Source organism: Glycine max, chromosome 19 (assembly GCF_000004515.6).
Source record: "Glycine max cultivar Williams 82 chromosome 19, Glycine_max_v4.0, whole genome shotgun sequence".
Lineage (NCBI taxonomy): Eukaryota > Viridiplantae > Streptophyta > Magnoliopsida > Fabales > Fabaceae > Glycine > Glycine max.
Window position 1 is genome coordinate 7345968 of NC_038255.2, and position 18318 is coordinate 7364285.

The following is an 18318-nucleotide window of genomic DNA, read 5'->3' on the forward strand; positions in this document are numbered from 1 at the left end:
TTTTAAAGGTCCGATATGGCTTGGCGGTGATGCGTGTAATTTTAAATGATTGATTAAGGGTTTTCTCTTTATTTTAATTTCAATTAGTTTTAAAATGGAATTGTAATACATTCACTTGGTGAAATTGAAACTTAAATAAATGCAAGATAAATTTATTAGAAATTTTTATTGAGAATAAAATCCTAATACAGATGCAGTAAAAAAATCCTAATGAAAAAGGGTATTTATTTAGAATAAAGGAACTAACCTAAATTAGAGGTGCACACATAAACTTTACCAGGATAAGATTATGAGCAGGTATAATGTGATTCTGCAGTACATGAGATGTATTTGACCAATATAACGCACAATGAAAGAAAACCATTTTTATAACATTTTTCCTAATCCTAACCACCCATGCAGAGTGAAATTAAGGGAATGTAATTATCAAAATCTGGAAATTGAGTGATATCTGAGGGGAGATGTACCTTGAATGGGTTTCATTGTAGGTATTCTCTTTTAGGAGAATACGAACAAAAGAATCGTAAGGATGAAATTTGTATAACAACGCTGATAGATAATTTCTAACTTGTAGAAAATAACTAGTAAATAAGTCATAGCTTAAAAATAATTTATCTCTTATGAGTAACTAAGTACCTACGACTTGATAAAAAAGTTGTAACATTATTATTGATATCTAAATATTGAAATGTCTAAAGATAATTTGTCAGTCCAATAACTCCTGTCAAGGATAATATATTTGTGTTATATCAGGACTCAAATGAAGAATTAAGGTGAGTATTTTAATATCACATCACTTGTAACATTCATATTTTGTGGTTCGGATCCTCATCTATATTTCTATCTTTTCATCAGATAATCTTATTCTTGAATCTTGTTTATAAACTTACTTCTATTTTATCTAGGGAACTACTCTAGGATCATAGATTTTATAAATTTCTATTTGATTTACACTTACAAAAAAAATTATGATTCTGATGAATTTTGTTTCTTATTCGTCAGTTTTTATTTTATCTTTTTTGTAAAGAAGGGGTTCGGTTAATAAAAAGTAAATATAGAATTAATTAAAATAGAATGATCTATTATTAATTATTAATGAATTAATGAAATTGGGGATGACAAAAGAAGAAACTTGAATAAAAAAAGAAATAAAGTGACTTAGACAAATTTTTTTTTGTTGATAACTTCATACCAATCAATCGAATATTGATTAATATGGAATCGATTGAACACTACTTAAAAATGACTATTCTGTTCATAAATGAAATAGTGCAAATATTTCTGAAAATTCTTGAAACATTACAAGAAAAAAAAGTGTGAAACAATCTCCTAGGTAGTCACCATTGTGGTGTAAGAAAGAGTCCAATTTCTTTCTATTCATGCGGATATTAGAGACATTGTAATCTTATAATGATTGTGATTGGTAGACTATCAAACGATGCTTCTTCACTGTTTAAATATTCTTTTAAACAACTTATAACCCAACAAACTGCTAACAAAGTTGAAAGCTCATTGAAATAGTGACTAAATATCTTTTCAGATAATGATAATAATAATAATAAGGTAATTTCTGATTCTACTATGTTAGTATCGATAGTCTAATTTAATTTTTGAATCTCTTGCCTTGGTACAGAGAGAAAACTATTGTGCGTGTAAATTAATTATAAATAAAAGATTAGATACAAATAATTAATATATTAAAGTTAATTGAAATGGAATCATTTAAATATTATTTAAGTTCAATTTTTTGATAAAAATAATTTTGATCGAATTTTACTCATCTTTTAAGATTTTTTTTTATTCATGATAATTCTATTAAACTTAAGTAGGATTGTCACTGGCGGATAAAATTAGTGATCTTTAAAAAAATATAAATAGAGAAAAAAATGAAATGAAGTTTTCGGTTAATTTTAAATGATCCTTAGGTAGAGCTATCAACTTATTTTAGTAAATTAGTACATTAAAGAACCCAAATCTAACCAATAGATAGGGTCGACTTAAAGTTCAAGGAGTCCAAGCAAGGGCTTTAAGCCCCAACAAAAAAGATCTCAATTTTTTTTTTAATACTAATATATCTCAACAAAATTTATTATAAAATTTATTTAAAAATAAATTTTAATTAAAATATTATAAGTAACCGTTAATCTTTTTATTGCTTTAGTTCATGGAGTTTTTTAAAGTTAAAAATAATAAAAATTTATTTAAGATCTACAATGGTTCAATAAAGATGGAACAAATTGGCGTTATTGTCTATTGAAAAATAAATGTTAAATGAAATTAATTACGACAATTTAATCGATAATTTTACATCACAAAAAGTCTAAAAAAATAATTTTAAATAAAATAATGATAATTTTAATAAATTATTTTATGAATAAATAAAAGACCTCATTTTTAAATTTATTTTAGGCCTCTCAAGTCCTTGAACCGTCCCTACAAATAGATACCTAATCTCTCCACTTTCACTTTTTCGTTCATAATAAATATATCACATCATTTTTACTTTATTTTTCAATTTATATTTTTTTATACAAAACCTTAAATGGTAAAAGTAACATCACGTTTTTATAATTAACAATAAAAAAATATTTTCATAAAATAAATAGATATCTAAAATACCTAAATTACAAACAAGATCCAACACATTTAATATATTATTATTGGATTTTTTAAATATGTTGGCAAAGATTCAGATTAGGTTCTTCAAGGATTAATCTCATAACTTTTATTCTTCAAGGATTAATCTCGTAACTTTTAAGTGTAAGAATATCTATCTTACGTACAGGCAAAAAATCTAAATACCTGAGCTTATAATGGAATTGTTAAACCATCATCTTGGCAACCAATGAGGTCTAGGTCGAATATGCACAACTGCAGTATAATCCCGCACTTGTTATATCTTATTAATACATCTTTTTTATGATTATTAATGCCATAGACTCTCAACTACAGATAATTCTCCAATGTCATTAGGGCCACTAAACATAACACTGCCTAATCTTAGAAACAACCCTCCAATGGGTTTAAAAACACATTAAAATAAAATATAATGAAGCTTTCGGTCCAAAAATATTCTTTCATTTCTGAATTAAAAATATATATTTTGAAATTTTTTAAAAGGCTAACCATATATAGCAAGATTAAGACATTGAATAGGGCTTTGATTTTGAAAGACAAAACGACCATTTTACTATTTGAGGAATGACTGGGGCAATGATTATTTCTAGCTAGTTACAAAGCATTATAAACTAAAAAATATAAACCATAAGAAAATGCGCCAAAGGAACATGATTCCTAGACCAGAAGACCTACACAGCACCGAGCAGGAATCGACAAAATCATATATCCCTTTGACTTTTCTGTCAAAACGAGGAACTATTTTCAGAAAAAAAAAAAAGAAAGAAAAAGAATCTGTTCGTATGACGATGAATCAACCAACACGTATAATTTACGCACAGGAAAAGTGATCAAGCACGTGCTACAAGTTCAAGATATTTGGGATCCAATTTCCTTTTATAATTTTTAATATTTAAAAGTTTCCTATATAATGAGACAATTAAATAAAAAAACAAAAAATATAATCATATTTTATAAAAAATAATGAGTATTTTTTACTTTTTCATTTTTAAAGCTTAAGTAAATATGATCGGCTTTATAATTTACTTGATGCTTATTTTATATTTTAGATCACGAAAATGTATTTTAGTCATATATATTACATTTGCAAAAATCTGAATATAATTTATACTTAAAATTAAAATATATATTTATCTCTATCATATAAAATTTAAAATTAAATATTTCATTAATTGTTCAAAAGTCTTAGTAAGGTGTGTGTATATATACTTATCTTGTTTTTTGTTAAGTTAGTCTCATATTTTTACCTTAGGAGGAGTTCGTTTAATTAGGATTTTTAAAAAATTATAAAAATTTATGTCATATTTAATCAAGACTTAAATAATAAAAATAAATCTTGTAATATTTAATCAAGACTATCACATTTTTTTAAAGAATATAATAAAATTTATTATATTTAATTAAGATTTTTTATCATTCATAAAATAAAATGTTTATATGATATTTAAAATATACATATTTAAATATATTATTTTTTATAATAAATTTAAGTGAATTTTAAATGATTTTTGATAAAATTACTCATAAAACAATTTCACCTTAGACCTTCAGATTTTTCTGAACTCTTTCTTTATTATTATTTTCCCATAAGACATTTTGCTATCAAGCTTTTTGGTAGGTGTGCGAACCGCTGGAGTTAATGTAGAGACGTGTTTTACCAAGCTGCATCTACCACAACTTGACAACACCAAAGGGTCAAATAGTGGCAGAACTAAGACCCTAAGTTAATGGAAGTAATTTACTTTTCAAATAATATAAATTAATAATAATTATCATTATGCATATGAAGATAAAGATATAAGTACCAAAATCATAAAATTTTAATGTATCTATTCAAATAAATTACATACCTTATAATTGTTCTCTACGTGATTTGATGTTTTGAAATCGTTGAATGATCAGTTCATTGTCAATCTTATTGAACACATCTTTCTCAATATAAGTCACTAGACAATCATTCATTCATGCATCTCTCATCCGATTACGCAACCTATTTTTCACAATTTTCATGGCAGAAAAGACTCTTTCCACAGTTATTGTGGCAACGGGCAAAATCATTGCTAACTTCAAAACAAGGTAAACTAATGGATAAACAATATATCTTTCAGTTTCAACCAACTTCTCAGAAAGATTTTTTATTCCTTTCAAGGATGAAAATTCTACATTGCTACGCATATCAATGATGTAAGTCTCAAGTTGATTATCAAGCATCACTAAATTAATTGCAGAGAATTCATATGGATAAAACTTTGCAAATTCAATTAGCCTTGCCTTATCAAAAGAAGAGAATAAACTGGTTGGATTCAAACAATCCATGCAAAGAAGCAACTGAGTATTTGTTTCTGTAAAACGATCTTTAAGTTCCTGAAGTTGCATGTCCACAACAGTATAAAATAATTCAACACGATAATGATGCTTAGTTGTGATAGCTTGAGTTTTACCTCCACGTCGTGATCTCCCCTCAGAAGCAAAAAAAATATCTTCCATATTGGAAATGTTAATGAAATGCTTATTACAAAATGGATTTACTTCCTGCAGTAAAGACTCCCATCCATTATCCCTCATAGTTTGCAACCGTAGCTTTGTGAAGTTAACTGAGTTCATAGCATTGATGATGTCTTGATCTTTCCTTTGCAATGCCTGTGACAATTCATTTGAAATACCCAAGACATTTTTCATCAAATGCAATGTGAATGCAAAATCAAAATCCTCTAGCAAATGTAAAAGACCATTTGCTTCAGCTTTTTGATCTGCATTTGATTCATCTTCTTTTATAATTTCAAGAACATCAATTATAGAAGAATACATCAATATCAAATTGATCAAAGTTGCATAATGTGAACCCCAACGAGTATCAACAACTCGTTTAAGACTAGTTTCTTGATTCAAACCTTGTCCACTAGGAATTTCTCCTTTTCCCAATGCCTCTCTAACATAATTTATTTGTTTTTCACGAAGCATGTCATGTCGTGTGCAAAATCCCCCAACAACATTTAATAAAGTGGACGCCAAATTAAAAAGAGAGGCAACTTGAATGTGATTTTTTGCAATAGCAACTAATGTGAGTTGTAATTGATGAGCAAAACAATGTACATAAAAAGCAGATGAATTCTCCTTTAAGATCAAACTTTTGAGACCACAAAATTCCCCTTGCATGTTGCTAGCACCATCATAACCTTGTCCACGAATTCTTGATATACTAAGCCCATGTTTACAAAACAATTCATCAATTGTCATTTTCAATTATAAAGTTGTAGTATCTTTAACATGAACTATACCAAAAAAACACTCAACAATACTTCCTTTTTTGTTAACATAATGCAAAGCAATAGCCATTTGCTCCTTGTTTGATATGTCACGTGCTTCATCAACAATGATAGCAAATAATTCATCTCCAAGATTAGTAATAATAGCATTAGTGGTTTCCAATGCAACAACATTAACAATATCTTTTTGGATTTTTGGAGCAATTAATTGATGATTTTCGGGAGCATTTTCCAAGACAATATGATTTATTGATTCATTGTGTTCAGCAAGAAATTTAAGAAGTTCCAGGAAATTACCTTGGTCAACAGAATTGTTTGATTCATCATCACCACGGAAAGCTAATCCTTGCTTTAATAGAAAATGAATACAATCAATTGACGTTGTCAAACACCTTCGATACAAGTCACGAACTTGTTCAAATTGCTTAGATATAGCAACTTCAATATGTTGATTTTGATTCATTAAATCTTGACACTTCCTCCAAGCAATGTTATGAGGACTATTAGGACCTCCAACATGAGATGAAAGTCTTTCTTTCTTATTCCAATTTGTGAATCCCTCTATCACAAATGTATCACCACCTGATTGCTTTCCAAAATCATGCCTAAAAAGATAACAACACAAGCAAAATGCAGCATCTTTTTCTATGCTATACTCCAACCAGTTGCCAAATTCATTAAACCAAGAAGGACAAAATCTTCTTAAAGAGTTTCCAATATTTCTTTGGGGAAAATTATGTAGAGTAGGTTGGCATGGTCCTCTTTGTAAATATGCTCTCCGTATCTTATCTCGATCATTAGGATGATATGCTGAAATTTTAATTCGCTTTCCTGAATCTGATGGCAAGTCTTCCAAATTAATTTCAATTCATTGTTGTTGGAGACTTGATTCACAAGATTTTGATGAAGATTGTTGCTCATTTGATCGTAATTTCCTATTCAAAAATCTATCCATGATCTATTTACAATTTAAAAGAAATTAATAATTCTCAATTTAAAATATCCATAAAAATTAAAAATCTATAAATTCATCAAACATAATTAATATGTAAATATATTATTTATATATCAAACTTAAGGTGAAAAAAAGAAAAACATTTGTGAAAAAGCATATAACCAGAGACACGTTTATAAGTTATAACAGTTATTGGTAATTTGATACTTAAATCTTTCTTTGCTAGTTTTGATTTTCCTTGCTCTTGTAGACTTGCAGCCTCATATAACGCTCATGAGCTCTCTATTTTTCTAACTCCTCTATGCAAACAAGAGGGAAAATTTAAAGTAGAAGCGAAACAGTCACCACCAGAAAATGTGAAGAGTAGAAGCGAAAGAGGCAAGTAACTTAAAGTAACAAAAGAGAAAGAAGAAAAGTAAAGAAGACTTTTATGGAATGAGAAGAAAACGTGTGAGAGAAGGAATGAAAGGGTAGAAAAAGACAAAAATTTACTTTAGTTAGATAAAAATAATAATAATAAAATAGAAACAAATAAATTATATAATTTTGTTAGGTGGTGTATTTGTACAATTTTAACTATACACACATCTATAGAACAGTGGGTTCAAATATATAGGATTAGGGGAAGCAAAATAAAAAAAATTTAAAATACTTAATAATAATTTTACCAAAGTCAGGGGGTGCACTTGCACACCCTCGTATATATGCAGGTCCGCCACTAGGGCCAAATGCCTCAGCCACATGTGTGAGGAGGCTTCATCCCCCTGTATAGACCCATATCACTACATGTCATTAGATTCTGAAGCAGAAAAAAAAAATCACACCCTGACAAAGAATTTTGGTTTACATAATTTAGATATAATTTTTCTTTCTTGTTGAAGACAATATAGATATTGCAGAAATTATAATCTTTTTTACAAAATTTTCAATTGAATCAATAGATAAATATTCATTTTCATTATTACTAATATTATAATTTTGAACCTATTATTTAAATTTCAAACTCAAGAGGAATGATTAGATGTTAATTTTAAAACATTGTATAAGAGGACACGAAATTATTATCAATTAACTATTAAAATTGGAAAAATTGTATTGATTTTGTTTTTTTATCCAAACTTTATCATTTATTTGTTATTTTTTTAATCTATTCTTGTCATTTTGAATATTTTTTTAAAATTGATGGAATCCTTTAAAATTTTGTAAATCCAAAAAAGTCATTTTAAATCTTATATAAATTCATTAAAACCCAAATTATAAAATCTTAATAACAAAATTCCTTAAAAAGAATCTTAAAAGTCATTACATTTTTACAAAATCTTTTTTTAAAATCCACAACATTTTTTCATGCCAAAAAGAGTCTCTTAAAATCATAATCCAATACACCCCCTTAGTTTCTTGTTCAAGACTTCTATATTATGTCTTGCATAGTATACAAGTAGATTTTGAATTGTAAAAAAAAGTTGGGACAATTTGAAATTATAAATTCTTATAAAAATATATCATTATGTGTCTCTCTTTTTCATCTAAGAATATGAGATTGTAATTTTATTGCTCTTTAGGTACACACCTAATTAAGGTGATAATATCACCTCAATTAGGTCATATACTTAGAGAACCATGGGAAATGTTATCAAAATTTTCATAGACAGAGAATAAAATTTGTGCAATGCTCTAACTTGAATTTAACAATCTTGGATAGGAATGCACCCTATACATAGGATAAAATAAGCATGTTATCATACATGCAATTTGTGACACTCTCTATCCCAACATGCATATAAATAAATAAAAACATATAAAATACGGAATCTAATTAAATCAATTTTATTTAATAAAATCGTAAGTATATTCACGTGGGTAAAAGATTCACATTCAATTCACTGTTAGCAAATAAAACTTATCAAAAATATTTCCGGCTTACAACAAGATCGATCAAGTTTACAAAAGAACTCAAGTTAAACACTAGAATAAAATAAAGTAAAATAACATGTTTGGAATATGATGCAATTAAAACAGAAACACATGTCCCAATGTCACATCCTATCAGAGTATTATGTACTGGCGTCCTCCAGCACGAGGTTCCTTAGAGCAATCCACCTAATCATCTACTCCCACAAACACAAGGTTTGAGATCATCACAGGATCCACACACAAACAACACACGAGGAGTGAGTCATCGCATTCCTCAACAAATAGAGATAAACGAAAGCATACATGTATGATAAAATATAACAATAATATAATTATAACAACAATATAGGTATAACAAGGCTCAACTTTGACACAATTCGCATCATTTCAACACTCAACACGTAACATCACTTGTCCTAGAATTTAATCAAAAATCACATTTCATGCCTTCACAATTAATCACATATTCACAACAACACATCTCAAATACAATATTGCATCTCACACTTAAACAATTTATTACACACCATCACATAACAAGTCACAATGATCATCACACAGGCGTTATGCAACTGATACACTAAGACTCAATCCTATATGCAATGTGGTACCATGTCAGTGAAAAATAACACCAGGGTGCCTAGGAGTACATAACAAGACACGCCACACAATGGGTATGTCAGGTCACTCTCACTAAGTGAAATCATAAAGTGACCAATCAAGATCACTTTGTTTTGTGAGAATGCTCCAACCATATGGAATCAACATAGGCTTAAAAGAGCACTCAAACCGAGTGTATTTATCACCAAGGGCTAGACTCTGAAGAATCTGTTAAGGCCTTACCTTCCTAAAACAACTTTTGCATACAGACATTGCTCATGAATTATACAATACTCATGACCTCACACTTATTTTCAAACACGTTTAACACATTGCACTAAAATTTAGCACCTCATGTTCCTAATTATGAACCCTACACTTTCCTTTTAACACCTCAAGTTCCTAACTTGGAATCCTACACTTTCCTTTTTAACATCTTAAGTTTCTAACTTGGAACCCTACACTTTCCTTTTAACACCTCGCGCATAAACATTTTTCTCAAGGTAAACATGAGTCGAATTATTATATAATTCATAATTCATAACACAAGTAATATCACATTAAGTATTAACCGAACACTTATTCACAACCATATTCCATGTCCACAATTTAACATTTCACAATGTCATCTACCATCACATGTTCACGTGTATCTCACAAATTAACACATGCTCATCTTTCCACTTATACTCAGTCTCATTCACAATTTCATAATCCTAAAACATCATGTCATTGCGCCTCATGATTCATATACACATCTCACAGTAGTAATATTTACATGGCATAAAACATATATATATATATATATATATATATATATATATATATATATATATATATATATATATATATATATATATATATTAAATTGAACTATATTATCACTTCTCATACATCATATATATCACACAATAGCAATACTCCAACATTAAGGCATATAATATTCACTTATTCATTCAGTTAATAGCAACTACACAGACCTATATAGTAAACAAGTATATCCTTACATTTCCTTCTAAGTTACTACGACCTTTGTAGAGTAAAATTGTAAGTATAGGATGTAGTAATCCTATTAATTTCATGCTTATCTTGTTTGAAAGCTAAGACAATTATCTACAAAAACTGATTTGATCATTAACTATGTCTAAACCTAAGGTAAACATTGGATCATTGCTTAATCCTGACAGCTCAACCTTTGCTTAGTAATTTGACTCAATAGGGAGCTATACAACTCCTAATTGGGTGAAACCAACAGAATTTGTTAGCTAACATCCAGGCATACAACTTTTATGAATAACAGAAAACCTAATTCAATCATTTTCTTAGTCATTTTCAAGCTAAAAGTTAACTCACATTGTCATGAAAATAGCATGGGTTTAAAACAACTGATTTTCACTAAACACGGGTGTGCTCACATCAAGCATGGTCGTGTTTCGCTAAAAACCTCCATTTTGTGAAGCAAAAGAGACACAATTCAGACCTTAAAACAAACCAAAATTCAAAACGAATAGCACAAAATATGTGATCACATCATGAGGAACAAAACCCCTCAATCAATTTCAAGAAAACATGCAAGCATCAAGAATTCTCAAATTTCTAGGTTTGTAACATTCAAAGCTAAACACTCAATTAACCATCCAATTCGCATCAAGGAATCAATTGACCAGTCAAACATGAGCAATTCATAGTTATCATTGTATAGGCAAAATTAAAATGCATAAAAGACCCCCAAAATTAACCTCAATTTGATCCTCTAAGGATCCTTACACATGTTCACTCTAACCCCAATTGCGATAAAGTCATCCCTTACCTCTAAGCAGGCTCAGATGTGTAGTCTAGCAGTGATAGTAGTGTCTCTAGTAGTTTCGTAAGATTCCTCAAGCTTTTCCTCTGGTTTCTCTATTAGGATTTCCAAGCATTAGAGAAAAGAAAAAGGGATTAGAGCCTCAATTTCACTATCTTCGTGCAAGGGAAATTTCTCTATATATAGAAATTATTTCATAAATCCCAATAGTGGTAGTGTGCAAAAATTAGTTTTGAATATGGTGTCCAAATTTCAGGATGATCCAACGGTTGACTAGTTTAGGATCATAGTTTTACTGGGACATGTTTGGGTGTATAAGGGAAAAAGAGAGAGTTTTGGGAGAGGAAGAAGGGAGAATCAATTTGGGAGGAAGAAAAAGCATAGAAACATATCATAATATAAAAACTGACGTAATATGTCTTTATTTATAAGTAGGATACTTTGAGCCTATTATTTACTATATTTTTCTTTATAGGTGTCTTATGTTGTTGGCATATTGTGAAGGTTTGAACAAAAAATTTCACATCTATGGCCATATGTGGCCATGCAAAAGAAGCAATAAGCCATGCAAGGGTACCTTTGACTCCCCATGTATTTGAATGGCATTATGTAAGAAGGGAAGGTCACACGTCCAACTCTAAGGGAATGAAAAGTCTATGTTTGAAAAATAGGAACTCATTATGGTAATGGAATCTTTTGGATCCTGAATCTTCCTCTGCTTTTTGTCTTAACTTTTTCCTAGAATTGTAGTAGTATAAAATTGACATAGTTGTTCAAAAATTATAGGTTGGAAAGCAGAAACAACCATGACCTATAGTTGAGAAGTATATGAAACTTGAGAGAGAGCATTTGCAACAACAGTATCACATATAGGAGTGTAAATAATATCAAAATCATAGCCAACCATTTTTGTTGAGTCTGATTTGGGATAGTTTGACTAACAAGGCAACACAAACTTTGTTGATCAATATAAACTCATAAATGACAACCCATGAGATAATGGCACCACTTTTTGATTGCAAAGGTGATAACAAACATCTCATTTTCATATGTTGAAGTTGGTTGCATATGAATGTTGAGTTTCCAAGTATAGAAAGCAATCAAATGGGAGATTTGACAAAGCACAACTCCTATGGCCACTGTAGAAGCGTCAATCATAACATCAAATGTCTAAGAGAAATTGGAAAGTCCCAATATAGGCAAGGATGTCATAGCAGACTTCAATGCCTGAAATGTTGTAGAGTGGTAGTGGAATTCTTTTTTAAAAGGTCATTGACGGGATTGGCTATGACAGTAAAGTGGCATATGAAGCGGCGATAATATGCAACCAAACCTAAAAAGACACACAAGGTGGTAATGGAATATCGAAGCGGCCCAACAACAATGGCACTTAACTTATCAGGATCCGGGGCTACCCCTTGCTGAGAAATAAGGTGACCTAGGTAAGCCACTTGCATGACCCCGAATGCACATTTGGAGAATTTGACAAATAATTGATTTGTCTGTAATAACTCCAAAACTTGTCGCAGGTGCTCCAATTGTGTTTGCAAATCTAGACTATAGATTAAGATATCGTAAAAAAAACCAATACAAACTTACACAGAAGATTGCAAAAGACATCATTCATGGCCACTTTAAAGGTGGAAGGTGCATTGGTGAGGCCAAACGACATGACCAAGAACTCAAAGTGGCCATCAATGATTTAAAATTTTGTTTAGAGCGAATCAACAAGATTGAGGAGAATTTGGTGGTAGCCTGACCTCAATTCCAATTTGGTGAACATCTTAAACCCATTGAGTTCATCCAATAATTCATCAATAATTGGGATTGGGAAACTGGCCTTCATAGTAATGGTGTTGATAGCCCTATAGTCAACACAAAATCTGGTCCACATCCCATTCTTCTTTCAGACCAACAAAACTGGAGAATAAAATAGATTGATACTAGGTTAGATAATTCCATTGTAACACCCTGAAATATTACTAGTTATAAATCGATGTTTAATTGTATTTATTGTGTTGTTTGACTATATGGTTGACTTGAATGAGTTGAGGTATGGCTTGAATTAGTCATGTGTGGATTTTTTGAGTAGATGTTGAGCTATGTGGATTTTTATTGAACTAAGTTGAAATTATGAGATTTCAAATTTTGCCTAAACCTATTTCAGCAAAATCGTGGTCCCGGATTCGTTAACCGTTGGATCATCTTCAAATTTTGTTTGGAGATTCCTAAGACAATGCGACAGAGTCTGACCGTTCAAATTTTAAAAACAATAACTTTTGATGTCTCGCTATGTGAGAAAGGCCCACTAAGCACAATTCCAACCTGAGAGGGAATTGTGCTGAGTGAGCAGGGGCGCACTAAGCGCAATTCCAACCCGAGAGGGAATTGTGCTGAGCAAGAATTGGCCCGCTAAGCGAGCCTTAGTGCTGAGGGAGTTGCGCTAAGCATGAATTGTCGTGCTAAGCGCGAAAAGTGGACTTTTGCTTAGCGAGACGAGCTTGCTAAGCAAGATTTGCATATTATAAAAACGTTTTCAGCGTAAAAAACATGATTTTCACTCTCTCCTCCTCTCCAAACGCCACCCAAACTCTAACACCTCCTTCTCCACCACTCACGACCACCGGTGGTCACCACGAGCTGTTGTTGCTTGTCGCTGAACCCCCACACCAAGAGGAACGTTTTAATTGGAGCAAAATCCTTAGAATCCTCCTCAAGAATTCGGTGGAGAAAATTTCCTCAATCCTCCATTTCAAAGCTTCTCTAAGGTAATCTTGACTTCTAAGCCTTTCTCTTAGTTAGTTTGAGTTTATCTTAGAGTCTCTTATGTTTTGGGTACTGTAATAGAGTGTTTTTACATTTCCTTTGAAAACCCTTGAGAATGAGACGTTGTAAAAGTTATCTTTTTATAACATTGATGTTATTTTCATGACCTTCACTGAACCTCGGTCACATTGGCGTGATCGGAATTTTAAAATGATGTCGCCTTTTAGTAGAATCTGAAACACCCCTCAACCCTTTATGTTTTGATAGGGGTATTTGACTCCGAATGATGTCATTAACCTTGTTTCTGAAATGTACACTAAATTTCCTTCAATTTGGTATATAGAACCTTGTTTTGGACTGACGAACATGAACGAGAGAGGTCTCTGAGCAACACAAAGAGAAACTGACATAGAGCTCACGATAAGGGGAGTTTATTATTGCTTACATTTTTTTTAATACCATAGTTGGGGTCAAGGAACCTAACTATGGGAATGTATGTCTGTCCCTGTTGCATGCTAGTTTTCAAGAAAATAATGTTTTTGACTAATGAGATGTGATATATCTATTATTGATGAATAACATTATTGTTTCTTTTAGACTTGTGTTGTCTAAAGACCTGGGGAGTATGAATCTCAGGCATGAACTGTATATGTGGAGTGTGACTTACTGATGATATTTCTATTGATGACATTAATTGATATGAGGTGACATTGATGTTTATGATAATATTGATATGAGATGATGTTGTTATTTAGAGCCATCAAAATGGGTTTTGGCCCGTGGGCCAGCCCGGCCCACTACGGGCTAAAGGTGGGTCAGGCTCAATTTTTTTTAAAAAAATTGATACTTGCAACTTTTCAGCTCGGCCCACTTAGCCCGTGGGTTAGGTGGGCTCAACCCGTGGGTTGGTGGGCCAGCCCGTCAACCCACCAAATTTAAATAATATATTATTTTATTTTATTATTATTATAAATTTATAATTGTTAAGAAATTAAATTTTTATTTGGTAGCTAGCAACCCAATTGACAATTCACATTCAATAATAGAGCAAGCCCAATTGGCAATTCACATTCTTATATTGTCATAGGAATATATCAATTATGAGCCAAAATGTTAATGTCAATGGCAAGTCTGAATTAGATCTCTATTTGGCTGAGACACCGCTTGAGCCAAAGTTTTTTCCTAAGTTGGATATTTTGAGTTATTGGAAGGATCACCAAGAACGTTATGCAAATCTTTGTAGATTGGCATGTGAGGTGTTAAGCAATCCTATAACAACTGTTGCTAGTGAATCGGCATTTAGCATTGGTGCTCGTGTGCTAAACAAGTATCGCGCTAGTCTTCTTCCTTCCAATGTTCAAGCACTAATTTTAACCCAAAATTGGATAAATGGTTTTGAAGATATTGGTAATTTACATTTATTTTTCCATAATTTTTAGTTTGTTATTGGTGTGTTGTTTTATTTATTTGACTTATTAATGATATTTTTTATTTTTTTTGTCTTTATAGATGAAATTAATGGTGATGTTGAGAAAGAAGAGGAAGTTGTTCTAGATTTCACAGTCCATGACTCTAATGTTTAATTTCAATAGTTTAGAAGTTTATTTTTTATGACATTTAAATTTCAATTATCTTAATGTTGAATGTTTATTTTGAAGACTTCAATCACTTTAATATTGAATGTTTGGATTTGATTTAGTTTGGTTATTATATTGGATTTTATTTTAAGTTGTTTGGAATAATTTTTTTTTACAAAAAAAGGCAGAAAAATGGGCCAGCCCGTATAAGCCACCAACCCGTGGTGGGCCGGGCTGGGCTGGCATTTTGTTTGCCCACACAAAAGTGGGCCGAGCTGGGCTAGCCCACTTTTAGCTCAACCCGTTGCGGGCTAGCCCATTTTGACAGCTCTATTGTTATTGATGATTATGTTAATAGAAGTTAATGTTGTCATTGATGATTATGTTAATGTAAGATGATGTTGTTATTGTTGATAATGTCATTGAGATTAAGTGATGTTGATGTTGAGGATGATATTGAGATTAAATGTTGATGATGTTGAAAATGCATTGTCATGATGTTATGTTGTGTATGTACATGGGGGGTTCAGTGACCTTGTCGGATATCCCAGGTGGGGGAAATAGAGTGGTTAAAGAGTTTTAAGCATCTTTGGAAGGGAATGACTTAGAATCTTTAATTATCCACAGTCAGTGCATTGATGGTGCCCATGTTTCATACGTTGTGTGTTGTGTATCTACATGGGGGGTGCAGTGACCTTGTTGGATATCCCTGGTGGGGGAAATAAAGTGGTTAAAGAGTTTTAAGCATCTCTGGAGGGGGATGGCTTAGAATATTTAATTATCCACGGTCAGTGCATTGATGGTGCCCATGTTTCATACGTTGTATGTTGTGTATGTATATGGGGGGTGCAGTGACCTTGTTGGATATCCCTAGTGGGGGAAATAGAGTGGTTAAAGAGTTTTAAGCATCTCTGGAGGGGGATGGCTTAAAATATTTAATTATCCACGGTCAATGCATTGATGATGTCCATGTTTCATACTTCATATGACATGAAAATAGTATAAACTTTGTTAGTAAGTACTTGTAGTTTCTCACGAGGAGGAATACTTGTACTTGGGGGCATGTCACTCGGTTTGGAACTCCCTTGAGGCTCAGGCTGATCACAGTGGGGGGGGGGGGGGAGTTGCCTGTGCATGACAGGGTGACCTTGACACTTACTGCCTAATTTTCCTAAGTGAGAGTGTCGTGTGGACACGCTTAGGCTATTTCCTTGGGGATGGTACCACATTGCATTTGAGAGTTGAGGTCAAGTGCATGCATCAAACTGAGCATGATTGATTGGAACTATGGACTGATGATGACTATTTGTTGAGTGTGTGTTGGACTAGTGAATGTTTGTGTAAGCTTATGATATTTGTTAATGTTTTCTTACTAATTGTGGTTATGTAATCTTTGTATTAATTTCTTTTATAATAAACTCACCCCTCGCAATTTTTGTACCGTGTGGTTGGTAGATGTGATGACCGCGAACCTTTGTTCATAGGAGCATAATGACAGTAGTAGAGTACGAGAAATGAGATTCTTTTGTGGAGCCGTCGAGCCGACATGATGACGTTGAGATTATTTTGGGAGAAAGTTGTGTTTTGTTAATCAACTCCTCCATAGTTGGTTCCATAATTCTTTTGTTGAATTGAGGATGTAAATCACAAATTTAATTATATGTATGAACAAATTTGCTTTCCATTATGTGAATGATGTGTACTGAATTACTATACCTATATATATATATATATATATATATATATATATATATATATATATATATATATATATATATATTCATTTACTTAAGTAATGATGCCGTTGTTTGGTGAATGTATATCGAGAAAAAAATTGCTTTCATTTTATCATAAGCAAATTAACGGAGTTTTCATTTAAAAATTAAAATTCTCGCGGTTTAGAGTGGTGATATCGTAGCGACGAGACGGGTCGTTACATTAGCGGTATCAGAGCCAGTCGAACCTTTTCGGCCAGTGAGTTGTGAGTCTGCTATGTTTTTCTGTGCATTTTGTGGTTGCCTTGTTGAATGCTCGATGTTTGTTGGTTGCAATTGGAACTTACTTACTTTGTTGTGTTTCCATGAGTTATAGAGATTTGATTGTTGTAGTCGTAACATGTTTGTTGTCCTGATGTCTGCTATACCATGAGTTTCAATGTCGTGTCATGAGTTATCAGATTGGCCATCTGTATAATTTGTGAATTGTAATAGGATGATATGGCAAGCGATCAGGAAATACAAATGATGGAAAGTGAGTGATAATGTATCAAGAGAGGACTAGTTTAGAGGAATACTTTCTCGAGGCATCAACTCTCAAAAGTAACCAAGTAGGAACTTGAGATGGTTATGATTGTTGTGTTGTTCTTTTCTTGTGTGTATTCTTTCCATGTCTCACTTCCTGGTGTGTATAGGGAGTGATGGATGGACGAAATGATTGTGCGATAGCTGATGCTCTCCAAGCCTTAGCTCAGGCTATAAGGAATCCAAATAGGGGAGAAGCTGCTGGAGCTGTTGAGTACCAAGGGTTGGACCTCTTCCAAGGAAACAATCCTCCTGCTTTCAATGGAGGATACAACCCTAATGGTGCTCAAAATTGGATAAGGGAAATTGAGAAAATTTTCTGAGTAATGGCATGTCCGGAGGGGCAAAAAGTTGCTTTTGGTACATATTCTCTGGTGGAAGAAGTTAAGTATTGGTGGGAGAATACTCGCCAATGCCTAGAGGTTGAAGGTTAAGATGTGACATGGGATGTCTTCGACAGGGTATTTTTGGAGAAGTACTTTCCTGAGGATGTTAGGAA

General features: G+C 32.0%; 1 pseudogene; it reads right to left on the reverse strand.

The window, feature by feature from the left end:
- Positions 1-4488: 4488 nt before the first annotated feature.
- On the reverse strand, positions 4489-6759 carry LOC100788813 (zinc finger MYM-type protein 1-like; annotated as a pseudogene).
- Positions 6760-18318: the final 11559 nt, after the last annotated feature.